The sequence below is a fragment of the Candoia aspera genome, chromosome 7, assembly GCF_035149785.1.
Source record: "Candoia aspera isolate rCanAsp1 chromosome 7, rCanAsp1.hap2, whole genome shotgun sequence".
In the NCBI taxonomy this organism is placed as follows: Eukaryota; Metazoa; Chordata; class Lepidosauria; order Squamata; family Boidae; genus Candoia; species Candoia aspera.
Genome location: NC_086159.1, coordinates 51,422,990 through 51,439,768, shown reverse-complemented (window position 1 = coordinate 51,439,768; position 16,779 = coordinate 51,422,990).

Genomic DNA, 16,779 nt, shown 5'->3' with positions numbered 1-16,779 from the left:
CCCCCCTTATTATTTTTCTTTCATTACTTATAATATTTATTTACTTGCATGATATACCCTTGCGGTTCTCCAGTGAGGACTGGTCCTCTCCCATCTGTGTTTAGTGCTTTTACAAGATGGTGGCTTACTCATAGAGAATATGGATTATCTGGAAGTAAGCATTATTTCTGGGTAGACATGTATGATGACCATAATTGTTTCTTCTCTCTTTCTTTACAGTATTTCTTTTCTCCAGTATTTAAAACCAAATTAAAACTAGCAAATTTCACTGCTTTTACTTCAGTTTATTTTTGTTGTTAGTTTGTTTTTGTTGTTAGTTTGTTTTTGTTGTTATGTTCCAGGCATAACCTACCTGGAATGTAATCGGCTGAGATCTAGACATCCAGCCACTTCAACTGCTAAATCACTTGTAGAAGATGACTTCAACATCCACAATATGTGGAAACAGAATTGGCTAGAAAATTGTCCTCCACAATGTCGAAGCTTACCCTGCATCTCAGAGAAACCATCAGGATTTGATCAACCCCGTGCAACATGGAAAACATTGAACAAAATCCGCATGGGCCGTGGTAGATGTGCTGATGTCCTTTATAAGTGTGTCAAAATGACATCACTGAACCATGACTGTGGGGCTGAAAAACAAACTACCCAACATATAGTGACAGAGTGCCAAAATAGAGCCTATAATGGAGATTTCGCCGATTTCCTGGCTGTGGCAAAGAAGCAAAACATTATAGTTGTAATCTAGACATATGTCTGTAATTTTATACTCTATATCTCCTGTGTTTTTATTCTATTGAACTGCGATGTGAATGTGCCTTACGATAAATAATAATAATAATTTTTGTTGGTCAAATAAGTTTGTAAGATTTATATCAGCAGTCATAAAGACAGAGCTTCAGTATTTTACAAACATATCAGAGCAGCTGCCACACTTAAAAAACATGAGGCTTTTGCATCTGGTTTTGAAAAATGAAACAATTGTGAACCCCAATTGACAATTCAGTACTGAGATGATTAGACCTATTTTTTAAACCCTAAAATGCCTATTATATTATATGTTAAACCAAGGAATTTGGCCAGCATAGCCTGCATAAATCTGTAGAAATTTATACTTTTATTAATTTCGTTGTCAAAGAGATGGCTGTTATAGGAAATATTTTGAATTTCTTGCATCATTGGTGCACACAAAGCAATGGCAGCATGTCAGATGTTGGCAAATTGCCATTTTTTAAGTGCGTAAGATTGGTGTTTCTGAAAGGTACTGCTGAAACGTTGTCTGAGAGAGTAATTAATCTGGCTGTTTTCACAGTTCAAACATGCTACAAATTCTACCATGCCACAATTAAAGATAATATGTTTATGAGTCTATAGCAGTCAACATAATGGCTTATCATTTCTAAAGCTATTTGCATTCTAAAGCATTTCTTTCTATTCCCCCCAAATTCTTGTTATTCAACAGTGATGAAGAATGGTAGGCTCAAGAACTGGCAAAAAAGAGATTAGCACACAAGGTCTTAGGTATTTCTGGATACAAAGTCTAAGTGCTAATTTTTTTTTCCACTATAAGGTAGCAATAGACTTGCAAGTGACCACTCAAATTTTAGGGATTCTACATTTTATATTTTCATTATTTCTAGAATAAACTTTTTCTTTATAGGTCCCTTTTGGAGCAGCCAATATTTCATTCTTCCCTTTTCTTCTATTGTCTCTTCTCCAGATTTTAGCTGTTGCATGAGAAAACTTTTTCATCTTTTCATTTACATTCTTTCAGAAATATTTGGTTTGGCTCGCTCCACACCCAACACTTCCATCTCTATCCACCCAATCCCCACTATATTAACTCCCTTGCTTAGGGAATAGACAGGAAGCGATTTGATGAGAATGGATAAAAAAGGATTATTTTTCAGGCTTATATTAAACTCCAAGCAAAAATATGTTAATCAATTGGCTAAACTCACATTTTGTCTTTCTAACAAAGATAGGAATTCAAAGTGGCTTAGTCATAAAGCTTGTTTTGTATTTGAAGTACTCAAAAGGAGCCCATGACATTTGTATTCCTGTGTCCATAAATATAGTAATGTAATTGTTACATAGTCTTTATAATTCATATGAGAATCAGTGGAATACCTTTAGATCCAATATGGACAAAAATCAGGTGTTAAGTATGGGCCTCTTCTTTCTTCTTTGTTTCCAAAAGTTCCTGCTAATACTGCATCAAATTTAAATGATTAAAATGTATCTAACATCAAAGCAGCATTATAATTTTCATATCTCTATTTGCTGAAGCTGCTAAGCCTGATTGGGACTCCAGCTTCTGGATTCTCAGCCTTTGACCATACTGTAGAGGTCAAATGGGAGTGGTAGTTCTAACATATCCAGAAGGCAGAAATCTGCATTACAGTAAGTCTAAAATGCAGTAAGACCCCATGTTAGTAAATCTGCATTGGATTATACTGCACATAGTAAGCATTCACTTTTTGTTCTTGTGATATATTCCTGTTCCTCTCATATTTAGTGAAACTGAGTTTATACATGCACACTCTAGTTATAACATAAAAATGATCTTTCTTGAGCATGGATCCTAGGTTGGGTCACAAGATTTTGCAAGAGATTTTGTCACTCACAACAAATGGCAAAGGTAACACTCACTGACCCAACTACATTTCCTGAACAGAGAAACAAGGACAGCGCTTTGACCCCAATTCAAGGGCAACAGAAGAAAGCATTTCACTGTATTGGAGGGCAGGTTATGCGGGGGACACAGAGAAGGCTACATACCCCATCAAATAATCTCCTGCAACAGCTTAACAACTACTCTCTGGCCTTTAGAGCAATCATCTGAGATAACTCTTCTGCTGCTTGATGGTAGGACCAGCCCTGGAAACTTGTACTATAGACCTCCTACTCTTTTCAAGGATTCCAACTAGATTACTTTCACGCCCAAAGTTAAATGGTTGTCTGTTGTTTGCTCATCTCCGCCTGCTTTTATTAGGCTTAAGGAGCTTCTTGTGGAGCTTCAAATATGGCAAAGCAGCAACCTTGCTTCGGAACATTAAATACCAGCAGGCACATTTCTATTCTTCTGTGACTTAGAGAATAAACATTTTAAAGAAATTGCTTTTATAGGGAGATTCTGGAAACTACTGATTTCACTATGAATCATCCAAATAACTCCTGGGGTAGGAAGGTGGAAGCAGAATATTTTCACTGTGTGCTTAGATCAGCTGGATGAGATTTTTGCATTCCATATGTGGTCATAGCTCATACCAAATAGCAGGGCCAAACCTCTGTAATCATTAGCTGAATCAGGCGGATCTTAGCAGAGCCCTTATTATGTCTAATCAGAAGCCACTTATTCAGGCACAATAGCACCCAATCCTCAGAAAACATTCTGAAATATATTGAAATATATTGGGACAAGAGGGCAGCATAACAGGATGACCTCCAGCTGGCACAAAACTTTACAACTGTATCAGAAGTTTTTTTCCCAATGGTGTGACACTCTATCCCATGAATGTCTCTTGTTTTCTGTTTTGTGCTTGTTTTTTTACTAGGCACATGGAGAATTGGCACACATTCTAAAGAGAATTGATGTTGTATATTGAGAGACACATGTATTCAGAGAAAACAGTAGGTGACAGTCCCTAAAACTTCAGTAAGAGAAGTATTTATTTATTTATTTATTTATTTATTATTCAAATTTTGCTACCACCCATCTCCCCCAAAAGAGGGACTCTGGGTGGTTTACAATACAATTAAGACTATAATAATAAACAATTAAGATCTTATAAAAACAATTTACAAATATAAAATACAATATAAATAAGTATAAAATCCAAGAGGTTAAAAATTAGTAGATGGAAACAAAGATATTTACAATAAGGGTACCTTGCTTTCACCCATTAGATTAAGAGAAACTATAAACTTAATCTGCATCAGGCAAATAGTCCAAAAGAGAAGATAACATTTGTCATGGCATCATCCCAACTCCTTCCTTCCTTCCTGCCTGCCTGCCTGCCTGCCTTCCTTCCTTCCTGCCTTCCTTCCTTCCTGCCTTCCTTCTTTCCTTCCACCCTTCCTTCCACTTTCTTTGTCCAGTTTCCCTAAGCTGATGACCTCCAGATGTGTACAATTCCCATTTATTCATAACTAGTATAGCCAAAGATTACGGATGTCCTGCATCTCTGTTTTGCTTTGTCTTGATTTTAACACACAATAAATTCATCCTCTTGGGATATTTTAGGCTGAAAGCCGATACTCGTTTACCTGAAAATAACCTAATACACTCCTGAGTAGACATGTCTAATGTTGCAGTATCAATCACTTATTATAGTGTTATTTTAGGATTTAAATTAAATCAGGAAGAGGGAAACTATGAATCTAGTATGAACCCATAAATATTGTTAAGAAGGGCAGATGTAAGGGCTTCTGCATCATTAATAAAAGCATGGACGAGGAATTTCTGGAGCTATACTTTCTCATGTAAGTTATATCTGCTTAATTTTTCTCTTCTGCACAGATATTAAAAGTGCAATAAATCTGTCCTTCAGATGTTTCTGAAACCAGGAGTGGAATAAAGAAACACCTCCATAGCTCTTACTTGGAATTAAGTTCCACTAAAATAGAAGTATGTATGTGTGTGGTATGTGTATAATTGTGTTCGTGTGTGTATGGGTTTATATAATTATATATTAAAAGAGCTCAACATTCCGTCTCAAAAATAGAAGTGGTGCAACGGGCCCCCAAAATTCAGTCTCTTACGTAGTTCAAAAGCATGGCTTTTTCTATAGCTTTAACAGGTTTACTGTATGCACTGGAGATGAGAGAGGGAGGGAGGGAGGAAGACAGACAGACAGACATTTGAGAATTATATAGTAGCGTGACTGATGTAACAAGGCTAATTTGGTGCACTTCCTTGATCAAGGAGAAACTGACCTATGCAATGAACTGTATTATTACTTAAAATGCATGAAAAGTTCCACTAGCAGAAAGTTCTGGTGGGGCTCCGAAGAGAACGCAGGCTGGCACTGCTTATTTAGCTGTCTAGTGGTGATATGAGGAAATGCAATATTTTGGATTAGCTATTTATGTACATTAGAGGAAAAAAATCCTTTTCAACAGATAGCACTTTACACCTGAGCAAGGTATGCCAATGAAAGATAAGGGAGTAAAACTACTTCTGGGTGAGATAATGACTTCTGTGTGTGGCTTACTTGAAAGTCATTTTACTGATAAACAACAGTGGATAGCTCTTTCCCCAGCCAATTTTTCCTGCTGTCTGATACTTGCAGCCAGTGAGTGACAAAGCAAATTCCATTTTACATCTCATGTAAACTCATATATATTTCATGTGGTGCCAAACCTTAGATTAGTGCTGATCTATTCTCAACAGAGGACAATAGTTAAACATGATCTCAGCATCATTACAACAGTAAACATAGAGTCTCCTTTGAGACAAGCTCAACTCCTGATTATTTTATGGATACACCCAGCAGAGTTTTTTGCTTTCCAGTCTGGTCTTTCTGAGTGGCTTCTCATCCAAACACTGACCAGACCTGATGCTACTTAGCTTAAACAAAATCAGGCTGCTGGTATCACCTGCTGAGGTCATTATAAAGGTATTGATTGTACACATGCTAAATGTTTAAAATTATACTTAAAGCCTAAAAAAGAGTTGTGACAGTAAGTGGAGCACATAGTTTATAAGCATAAGTTCCTCAAGTTCAATCTCTGGCATATCTAGCTAGGACTCAAAAAGACCTAAACCTCTGGTAAGTCAACAATGGAAATAATATCCATTTCCTGACTTTGAATAAATCAGCTGGCTCTGTTTTCACTGTACACTATACTGGCCCTCTGTGAAAGTTGTCATTCATTCCAAATGAGTTGTGGCAAAGTCATTTGTATCAAAATGTGAATAGCCTTCCCAGAGATGTAACCCATACAGCCTTACATCTGGTTAAGAGATCATCTCACTGACCACTGTGCCGACTGGCTATCTCCCCTGTATTTCTCAGAAGTCAGAATTTTTTAAAAAAAATTAAGTACAAGGGTGAAAAATTTGGAGTCTTCCTGGTGTTGCTGAAGTACAATTTCCAACAGCCTCAGTCAGCATATTACTGTATAGTAAAGGAGGCTGCAAATTCCATTCCACCAAAATATGAAGGACCCAGGCTTGTACCCGTATTATTGGGAATGGACCTTTTGTTGTAGATTCCATTTGTGATATTCTAAATGGAAAAATCCTTCCACAAATCACATGGAACTATGCCTTTTTTACATTCTCTTTTCCTTATCCAGTCATTATATGGATCAGCAGATCCATATTTTTCCCCAAACCCTCTTGTATTTAAAACATTTATTGCTACCACCAACTTAACCAGCAGCCTTATGGAACATACAGGTTCCTTGGCTTTCTACGTGCAGCCAGCTGAATCTTTATAGAATGGATAGGGGACATGGGATGGGAGAACCAAAAGAATTCTCTGATAAACTTCATGGGACCTATGGATGAAGTGAATTCCCTAAATAGAACTTCTTTTACTACACTCTTTTGCTTTTTTCAACACCTTTATGACCCATCTCTATTCATCAAGAATGTAGTGTTAAAATTAAGCTTCTAAATCCCACAATAGTCAAGATCCATCAAAGCATATTTGACATTCTCTGCCTCTGTATCTCTTTCTTTCTTTCTCTCTCTCCCTTTTTACAATAGGGTCTGTAAATTCTTTCTGAGGAAAGTAACACAGAACTACACCTGGTCTTAGCCACAGTATTTTTCTCTTTTGAAATATTTAGGAAATGCATCATCTTAGTTCTTTGGGCAGTAATCCTAGATTTTGAGTTAGCCCCATTAAACTCAGTGAGGCTGTTTGTGAGTAGTCTTACATGAGATTAGACTTTAGATATTTATCAGTGTTTCTGGTTCCAGGTTCCCTAGCTTGAAGTCATCAAAATGTCCATCCTGCTTACTTTGTGTGATTTTAATAAACCATATGGAAATGAATCCCCTTTTTAGATATTTCATTTTGTGAAAAATACATGCACACCTATGTCACACTCACAAATAGGTATAAGAATTATAGCTGAATTTGTATCTAAGAGTTTTGAAGTATATTATCTTTGTATCACAACACCTGAATGTTTACTGGAAAGTAAGTCCTATAGTGTTCTGCAAGGTTTCTTCTCTAGTAAATGCACTTTAGGGCTGCATTTGGCAATTTTGTATTAGAATTTAAAGTACCTTCAATTTATTTCCAAGTGTAAAACAACAACAACTCATAAATACACAAAGTTTACACAGAGGAACTGAATCATATGAGACTAAGTGTGAAAGCTGAATAAAGAGGGAAATGAAAGTCTTAAATTGTTAAGACAATGGAACTTCTACATTTTTTCTATTAATTCTTATTCAATCACTGATTCAGTTGGATGAGTTTGCTTTCAAATTCTTTTTAAATTCACATGTAAAGCTGCAGGGTTGTTTATTTGTTTTCTTGCTTAAGTTACAAGAAAGCACACAGTTCTCTGTTGGTGTTCTGCCTTCACTATACATTCCTGTTTTCAGAGGTTTACAGTTTTCCTGGCTTTCTACATGTCAATGAAATCCTAAGAGAAGACCTCATTGGATCTCCTGCCACATGTGTGTGTGTGTGTGTTAGAAGTAATGCAGCTGACACATCTGATCCTACAAAACAGTTGTTAAGCATAGCCACAAAATGACTTACCAAAGGTGTCCTACTGATGACCCAAGAGTGCATGTTGCATTGCCCAGGACTAGGCAGTCCTGTAATTAGCTTGAGCCTAAGCCATGTGGGTGGGAACTAGGAACCCAGGCCAGCTGACAGCACTTTTCTTTCTCGTGGGCAGTCCTCTTCTGATTTTTAATCAGAGTGTGCTTAAAAACAGAAATAGACCATACTACATCTATTTAAAAATACAGAAATCCATAGGTGAGATGTCCTTGCCACTTGATTAAGTAGTTGAGGTGAAAAGCCTATTACAAATCTGCTTACAGGAAGGAAAGGTGGTAACTCAGCAGCAGATCATATGCTTTGCATGTACAAGGCAATCTGTTCTGTCCCCACCATCCCCATGGAGAATTGTGAGAGTCTCTATCTAGTCAGGAGGGGAGGCTGTGGATACCCAGCTCTAGAGAGACCAGGAGGGTGGGTCCTGGAGAGGAGCATTTTTACTGACATCCCATTCACTAGCTTGCTTCCTGACATTAAATTATTCCCCACCCTTTTGTCTTTTAGTGCTGTATGGAAAATGCCCTTTTCCGTACAGCACTCAGAGAAGAAGGGTTTTTTTAATTGATGAAAGCAGTGGAAATGTTAGAGATATAGACAAGTATTTGTAATAAATAGATAGACCAATTTCCAGAAGAAAATAAATGAAGTATGCTCAATTTAAACATCAAAGGAAGAATAATGGGGCATACAGACTGTGCAAAGTACTATTCTCAGCCATCAGTCCTATTACCTTTTATTTCTGTAGAAACTAATTCACATTTTATAATAATAATAATTGACCATAATAATCTTACCTAATCAGATATGTTTTTAAAAGCAATCTTCTGCATATGAATAAGCAAAATAACTGAAAAAGATATTCTGACACCATCAGCTGCCATTAGAAAGCTGATGAATGGAATGCACCAGAATGCTTTAGGACTTGCTGTTTGATATTGGATCGCTTGTGCAATTTCATGCAGCAGGACTGTCGTCTTCAGGATGTTTGCAAAACAAACGGGGGGCAGGGGGTTGATGGAAGAGGAACAGATGGCCTTTGAAATTAAGATGTGTTCTATTTTGTTTTAGTTATGAAGCTTGTAGGGGTAAGGGAAAGTTTGCAAAGAGATGATCAGAAAGCTTTTCCACATATATTATTTATATTAATGACTTCCAAATAGTTGAGCTGCATTGTTTGCATTGTTTTGCTGATTGTATCCTATCTCAGGGTAGGATTTATTAATATAATTATTAATATAATAATATTTTTGTTTGTTTTCTCTTAACCCTCCCAGGATGCTTTTTACTTCACTGCATGGTTTGATTCAGTTACTTAAGAAATGTCAAGACATTTGCTCTGCAGGCCTCTGTAAAACTTTCTCTCCCTGCCAGAAACTGGGTTAATCTTAGTGAGGGGCAAAAGCATTTCACAGATACTTACACAGAAGCCTGCAACCTTATGCTAAGAAATGGCACTGAATTGGAAGCTGGATGGGCTATTGCTGAAGTAGGTACATCACTTATGTAAAATTTCCAGCCTTTCAAATAACTACTTATTTTCAAAACACTTTTTAGGCCAAAATGGTCTAAAACTTTTTCAGACAAGGAGTATATCTGGTCTTAGAGCAGTAGGCTGGGGAAGTGGAGCCAGGACCAACTTAATTTGGTTTAATATAAAATTAAATTAGAGAGCCAGTTTGGTATAGGCACCAGGCTAGAAACTGTGAGACTGTAACTTCTAGTCCTGCCTAAGGCACAAAGCCAACTGGGTGACCTTGGGCCAGTCACTTCTCTCAGCCCTAGGAAGGGGCAATGGAAAACACTTCTGAAAAAAACCTGGCCAAGAAAACTTCAGAGACTTATCCAGGCAGTTTCTGAAAATCAGACACGATTGAACAGATTAAAAAAAATTACATTACATTGCAATTACAAATACTGTGGAATGAATTTGAAACAGTTAATATAATTATGGTTTGCTCCTATTGACATGGCATACTTAACTGCTCAAGGAGGAAACTAGTTTGCAGGGATGAAAATGGGAGGGTCAAAAAAATTAAGATGGCAGTTGTGAAATCCTAGCCCTTTTTTAGATTATGCCAACTTTCCATTATTATTATTATTACTATTATTATTGCTGCTTAGAGTCTGTGTTGACTCCTGGTGACTGCCTGAACAAGGCACTTTTCTTGGCAAGGTTTTTCAGAAGTGGTTTGCCATTGCCTCTTTCCTAGGGCTGAGAGAAAGTGACCGGCCCAAGGTCACCCAGCTGGCTTTGTGCCTAAGGTGGGACTAGAAATCACCTTTCTAGCTGGGTGCCTTAACCTCTACATCAAACTGGCTCTCAGTTATTATATTTGCAATAAACTTAATATGAATACATAATATGGATATGACTAATGATACCAACAATGGGAATTTGAATGGGTTACAAAGGATTTCAGAATGGAAACAGAAATGGTTCTACTTTTGTTCTTTATCTAGGTCAGAAAACAATGTGAGGTGTGGAGAAGGTCACTGAGCAATGTAAGACTAAGTTAAATAATTCCTCTTTCAAAAGTTACCTAGGGTTTGAGAATTGCAGCCTCATATGCCATCTGCTACTATAAGTATAATTCAACTTGTCCCAAATATGGCTTGGGATAATCAAGTTGCAATCTAACACATTCAAAAGAATGAAACAGATGAAATAAATTGTTGTATCCTTCCCATAATATATTTCCAGAAATTCAGAACAATAAAAAATTATGTATTAGGTCATTCAGATATTTAGGGCCCCAGAAATGTATAATACACGTTTAATGTTAGCCTACTGATACATATTTCTTCTCTTTTTTTAATCCAACTACTTCTGGATGGATTCATCACACTTCTAGTCTGGGAAAGTTTGTGGTCTGAATGAGTCTGAAAGAGCAAACCATCTTCTGAGTCTCACAGAAATGAGTTGACACTAAACAATAGCCCTTTAAAGAGCATATGTAGCTCTTTGAGGAAGACGAAATCAAATACAGAACAGGATTTTTCAGCCTAGCTAAGGCTTGCACAACTTCAGTTTTCTGCTGGCCTGGGGCTGATCTGTAGTTGCAGAAAAGAAGAACTCTAGCCAGCAGGTTAGACTTGAAGCTGTTTGTGGTCCTGACTTCCTTGACCTCTTTCTAGAGATAGGTCACTGGATTTCTTCTGACTGGACTTAGCTCATCACTTTCCAGGAGGCTAGATCTGATGCTTTATCTTATCCTGAGTAGGTATAGGTAGGCATACCCATGTGCTGACAATTGAGGAAAGTCTTCAGAACAGCACTGCTAATATTTTGAAGGTCAATGCTTTATTCAAACAGTTGGTGAAACATCTTTTCAAATGTTTTTACAGCCCTAAACCTGAGAGCTTCAAGTCCTAGAGGAACTGGAAATCAGGAGATGCTTAATCTGAACTCAGAGTGATTAAGTTGCTACAAGTCAGCTTCTCCCATTAATCTATTCATTAGCCCTATTCTCTCAATATGTTGTACATATAAATAAAACGTGAATTCTGTATTTCCTTCTTGTTGGAAATACTAGAATGCATGGGCTGAACTGAGAAGATTATTCTTATTTGTTTGATCAAACTCCACATTCCATTCTTACTCCAAAGAGTGAATACATATACAGTACATATATACATACATACAGGAAGTGGAGAGAAAACTAATGGCTTTCCGGCCTACAGGACTGGGATGACGAAAAACATAGCTACTGACTGAGCACCCTGGTCATCCTCTATTCTGTGCTGCCGGCCCATGAAATTGAGTGAATTAGCTGAAAGACGGATGACTGGAAGGTGCACACAGAGCCAGTATAAAACCATTTGCTGTGCTTTCCTTGTGATTAATTGTTTTTAATTGTAACAACTTATCAAGCATCATTAACCCTTTGGAAACAATTTAAGGTCTTTGTACCTTGCCTATCTCACTCAGTGGCTCTGTTCGTTATATTAAGTACTTTATTATAAAAACAACATCTAGTGCTTCCTGTATAACTCATCAGTCTTGTAAGTTAATTTAAAATAAAACAAAATCTTGATTGCTTGAGGGGAAGTGATATGTTCCTCTTCATTAGCTTGTACTTAGAGAGCCTGAGGTGACTCTGCTGCTTGGTCCAGCTAAGTATGCTTTCAAGGAAGACATCTCACAGCTTTAATTCACCCCTCTGCCTTCTAAGTAAAAAAAATCTCCTGGAGGCTCAGCTATAAGTTGCTGTTACTGATTCTCCATTGAATCATCAGCTTGGCCCAGAAGTTGTGATTAACAGTCAGGATGATGGGCATCTTGATAAATTCAGTGATTTAGAACAAAGCCATCGTTCTTCAAAGCAGTTTAATGTGCCATAATGAACTAAAATGAAGCAGAATGAAGAGAGAGAGAGATACAGGCACTCTGCTGGAAAGCAAAGTCATTAAAAATAATGAGCCACCTTTCACTTCCTTCTTTTTATTGACTTTCTGAAAAAGACAGCCCAGCACTTTAACAGTAGTCACCATGTTTCTAATATCCGCTAGACAGATGGCTTTTTTTAAAAAAAAAGAGGTCTAGTTTCTACACTACAATTACAACTTACACAACCTTAACCACAGGAACACACACAAGAATTGCCTTAAGCCATTCCTTTACTTTTTAAATTTTATTCATGGCTGTTGTACCTTCAGAATTAAGGTCTTCTAATTTCATCCTTTTCCTAATTAAGGAGAACAAATAGCCACTATAAGTTAACAGAACCTTGACCCATGATTTATGGGTCCTCAGGCATTCTAGATTGAAGTTACAGACATGTAAGTAGAAGCTTGGCAGCAAAAAAACAAAGGTAAGAAAAAAAGGAAGGTAAGAGACCAGTAAACAGAATTGTTAGTAATTATATGAAGAAAACATTGTGGTGGGCTAGTAATCTTTGTACAAGACAACAGGATCACTACAAACTATAGCTTTCTGAGATAAGGTCTCTTCTGTGTTGTCTACAATGGGTGATGATGATGATGATGATACCTTGGGTCAACTTAGCTGTGATGAAGCATTGGGTTTTTTTCCCCAAACTTTTGTAGAATTTAAAGCTAAGGTTGATTTATATCAGATTGCTTCTTGGTAGTTTACTCATTTGTTATGTTGGCTGTTTGGTTCTGATGCCAAGGCTGCTTCTGAAATTCCATAGTTGTTGGTGGTCTTGAAAAAATTAGCTCTGTCTTTTAAACCAATGACTTATCTTTATAGAAGTTGAAGGAAGACAATGAAACTAATATTTATTTATAAATAATAATAATTGTTGGGAATAACAAACCTGAGTGTCCCATTTTTGTAAACCAGTGGAAAATTCCTTTTAAAATATGTAAGACTCATGTTAAAACATGGTTAAAACAATACAAAATAGTTTCATTAAAATCTCAGAGAATATTTAATAGGGGTGATTGCAATTGCTTTGCTATTAGAGATTAAATTCTTGATTTGGAACATGAGCTCATATGGATTGGTCTTGTTAAATTATTTCCATTATTTCTATTATTTGGGATGGCATTATCCAGTATTTTGAATTTATAAAGACCTAATTAAACTGCACTCTTCATGTTTGGAAGGAAAGAAGCAGTATAAAACATTGAAAAGACATATTTGTAGCAGGTTCACTACAGTTGATTGCTGATGTTGTTACTACGGAGTGCTGATATTGTTACTTGACATATTACTTTCTTAATAGAACAAAAGAAAACACTGGGCAAGGAAGAAGACTTTTAAGCAACTTTTAATTTTGTTCTATTTATGATATAAATTAAATATATCTATTTATGATATATAAAATGAGATTCATACTCATTTTCCCCCTTGAAAAAAATTAACTGATCATGATGCTATGATAGATTAGATTAGATGATTAGATTAGATTTAGATAGTTTAATAAAGTACAACAATGATGTAGGTTAGGGATGGCAACAGTCATCAGGCTGCCTGCCCCATCGTTGGGATAAAATTGGTGGGAGGGACCTACATGTAAACTGTGTTTAGGTCTCCTAAAGAAATATAGGATATAAATGCAATCATTCTTCTTTAAGAAACTGTAATGCCAGCATATCAAAAATAGTTTGTGGCAGGCTCCCAATGCATTTTTGAAGTTGTGTCTACCTGTCCAAAAAAAAAAGGAAGTTGTAGTAAGATAGTAGAGAACATTCTGAGAGACTACATAGGACAGCAGTAAGCAACACAACCCATTTGCCTTTTGTAAATGGGTGCCTTGTGATTAGCCAGACCCACAACGTCAGCCATTTTGCGAAAGCATCGAATCAAGTTTTCAAAATTCCAGTTGTACCTACTAGCAAAAAAGTTGTATACCATTTTTAGAGCATAGGGCATATGAAATTGTACTTTACCATGTAAAGTGGGGCATCCATTCTCTCTTCTTGCTCTGGAACAATTTTTTGTTAAGTCCACCCAGCCTGCCAGAAATGAGATATTGTCAGAGTTACAATCCAAAACAAAAAAGAAACAAAGCAGCAGAGGATTATCTGCCCCTGATGTGTAGCTTGTATGAATTTCATTAGTGACTTTGATCTCTCTTCTCAGCAAAAAAGATCTCTTAATTGTAGAATAATTAAATGAATATTGACTCTATTGCTGGCACAGCATGAAAAAGGGTTTTTTAAAAGTATCCTTCTATATAGCAGATTTATAAAACTGATCCAATTGGATCAGACATTCTAGTCCAGCTACCCATGACTTTCTTAACCTTAATATTACAGATTGAGCAAGGAAGAGAAGCACTGGCAAAGTTAGTTTCCCAACTGCAATCTATCTGTATTATGTTCTCCAGACACAAACAAGGAAAGAAAAAGGGTAGGTGACTTCTACCAAGTGACTGTAGTCCAAAAAGCCAGGTTGATTTACATTATGACTATGGTCCTGTAAACAGTTTCTTGGATGCGAGTAAGTCCCACTGAACTCCTGGGACATGAGTTAAAATGGATCTGGTTTGTAACTGAAATGTAACTGATTTGTCTAAATCGCTCCCTCTTTTTGTGAAAATCTTGTCCTTGTTAACTGAGGAAGTGATTTTTTTCCTTTGTTTGCTTCCAAATACTATATAGCATTGTGGAATTTTATTATGAAGCAAATGTTTGACAGTTCTGGAGAATCAATTCCTTGTCCCACATAACTCAGTGAGTGCAAATATGGAACTGATTCTGCTTATACTCATTAACCATTTGGCTATGCTGTATTCTAAGCAACATTTTCAAAACAGTCACAAGCATGAACAACCGAAGTTCTTATAACTGAAAGCAACTGAAGGCTGGATAGCTCCCTGCCCACATGGGAAGACCCTGACCAAGAGGGACCATTTGTCAAAATCCTTGACCGCTATGACCAGGTGCTCATGCTCATACAGAGTACAAGGTCAAGGTGACTTTCAGCAAGGCCATGTGAAACCATTAGTAGTACTGTTTAATACCTTGGAATCCAAAGCTGAACTGAACATGAAGAACGTAAGTTATCAGCTGAATCTGGATAGATTTACTCCCTGACCATATGAGTATATATGAGAGCACAATCTTAAAAATAAGCCCTAGGATGCAGATACTTTTTTTTTTTCAAACAGAAGCAGCTGCTGTGTGATACACAGCTGGCAACTTTTCCAGTCATGTGCTTACACTTACTATGGTTAAATATGGCTTTGTTTAGTATAAAAATGACAATTGAGATCTGCCAGTGTTGCAGGATCTCCATTACAGGTACTTTGGGGATTAAAAGCTACATCCCATAACCAATTTTTCTTTCCGTTGTTGTCAATAAATTTGAAACCAATTACACCAGATAAACTAAAGTGCATTCCCAGCCTATTTTCATTTCCTGCAGGGCATGCTTGGTTTCAGGCCTTTCTGGAACATAGCAACAGGGCCCACAGACATCTTCTGCGTTTATTTTAACTTAAAAACTGCATTGTAAGTTTGTCCCTTAATAATTTTCTCATGTTCTAATATGAATTGGTATATTGAATATACAGATCCCAAGGATTTGATTAATTTACTTTTTAAATATTCGTTTCATCCTGGGAATTTGGCAGTACTGTATTAGCCAGTCTAGGTAAAACAAGACCCATTTCTGCCTGCTGATTTAACAGAGGTTTGACCTAATATTAATCACAGGGCTAGGTGAGTTTTAGACCAATGGAATCTGATATACCAGCTTGCTGACATAATATTCATAAAAATACTGTGATCACTTGAAGCTTTCTGATGCAGGCATTGACATTTCAACTTCAGCCACCCAGAGTCCCCTTTTCAGGAGAGATGGGTGGTGATAGAAATTTGAAAAATAAATAGTCAAATAGATCAGGCAATCATCTTCAAGACAAGCCCAGGTCTAGTTTTTGTTTTTAAGAAACAAACCATCATAAGTTATAATATGATTTAGATCCAGAATTTTATGTTTTCTTCTTAAGTATCCAAAGGGACTTCTTTGAATTCAGTTTTACACTAAATTAAATCAAGGCTAGGTAAACTGTGGCTCTTCAGAATCCTTTCTCTGTAGTAATATTTACTCTGAAATCTGCTGGGAGTTGTCATTTAAAACAATTGTAAGGCCACAGGTTTCCAAGCCCCTTAAACAAAGTCAGATAAAGTACAATCTATATATTTTCATTAAAGTTATTTCATTAAAAACATTTCTGCTTAAAATGGGAATGCAGTTGCAGATGAACTCTATTGAAGCATTGTAGATAATTAAATCTATACTTTTTTTTTTTTTTTGGTGCCTTCACGTTGGTGTTGATTCCTGGTGACTACCTGGACTAGTCCCTGCAGTTTCCTTGGCAAGGTTTTTCAGAAGTGGTTTGCCATTGCCTCCTTCCTAGGACTGAGAGAGAATGACTGGCCAAGGTCACCAGCTGGCTTTGGGCCTAAGGCAGGACTAGAACTCACAGTCTCCCAGTTTCTAGCCTAATGACTTAGCCACCACACCAAACTGGCTCTATATAACATAAATTTCTTTTTTTTAAAAATCGTAATAGTTTATCTTTAGATGGTTTTAATTGCTATGGTA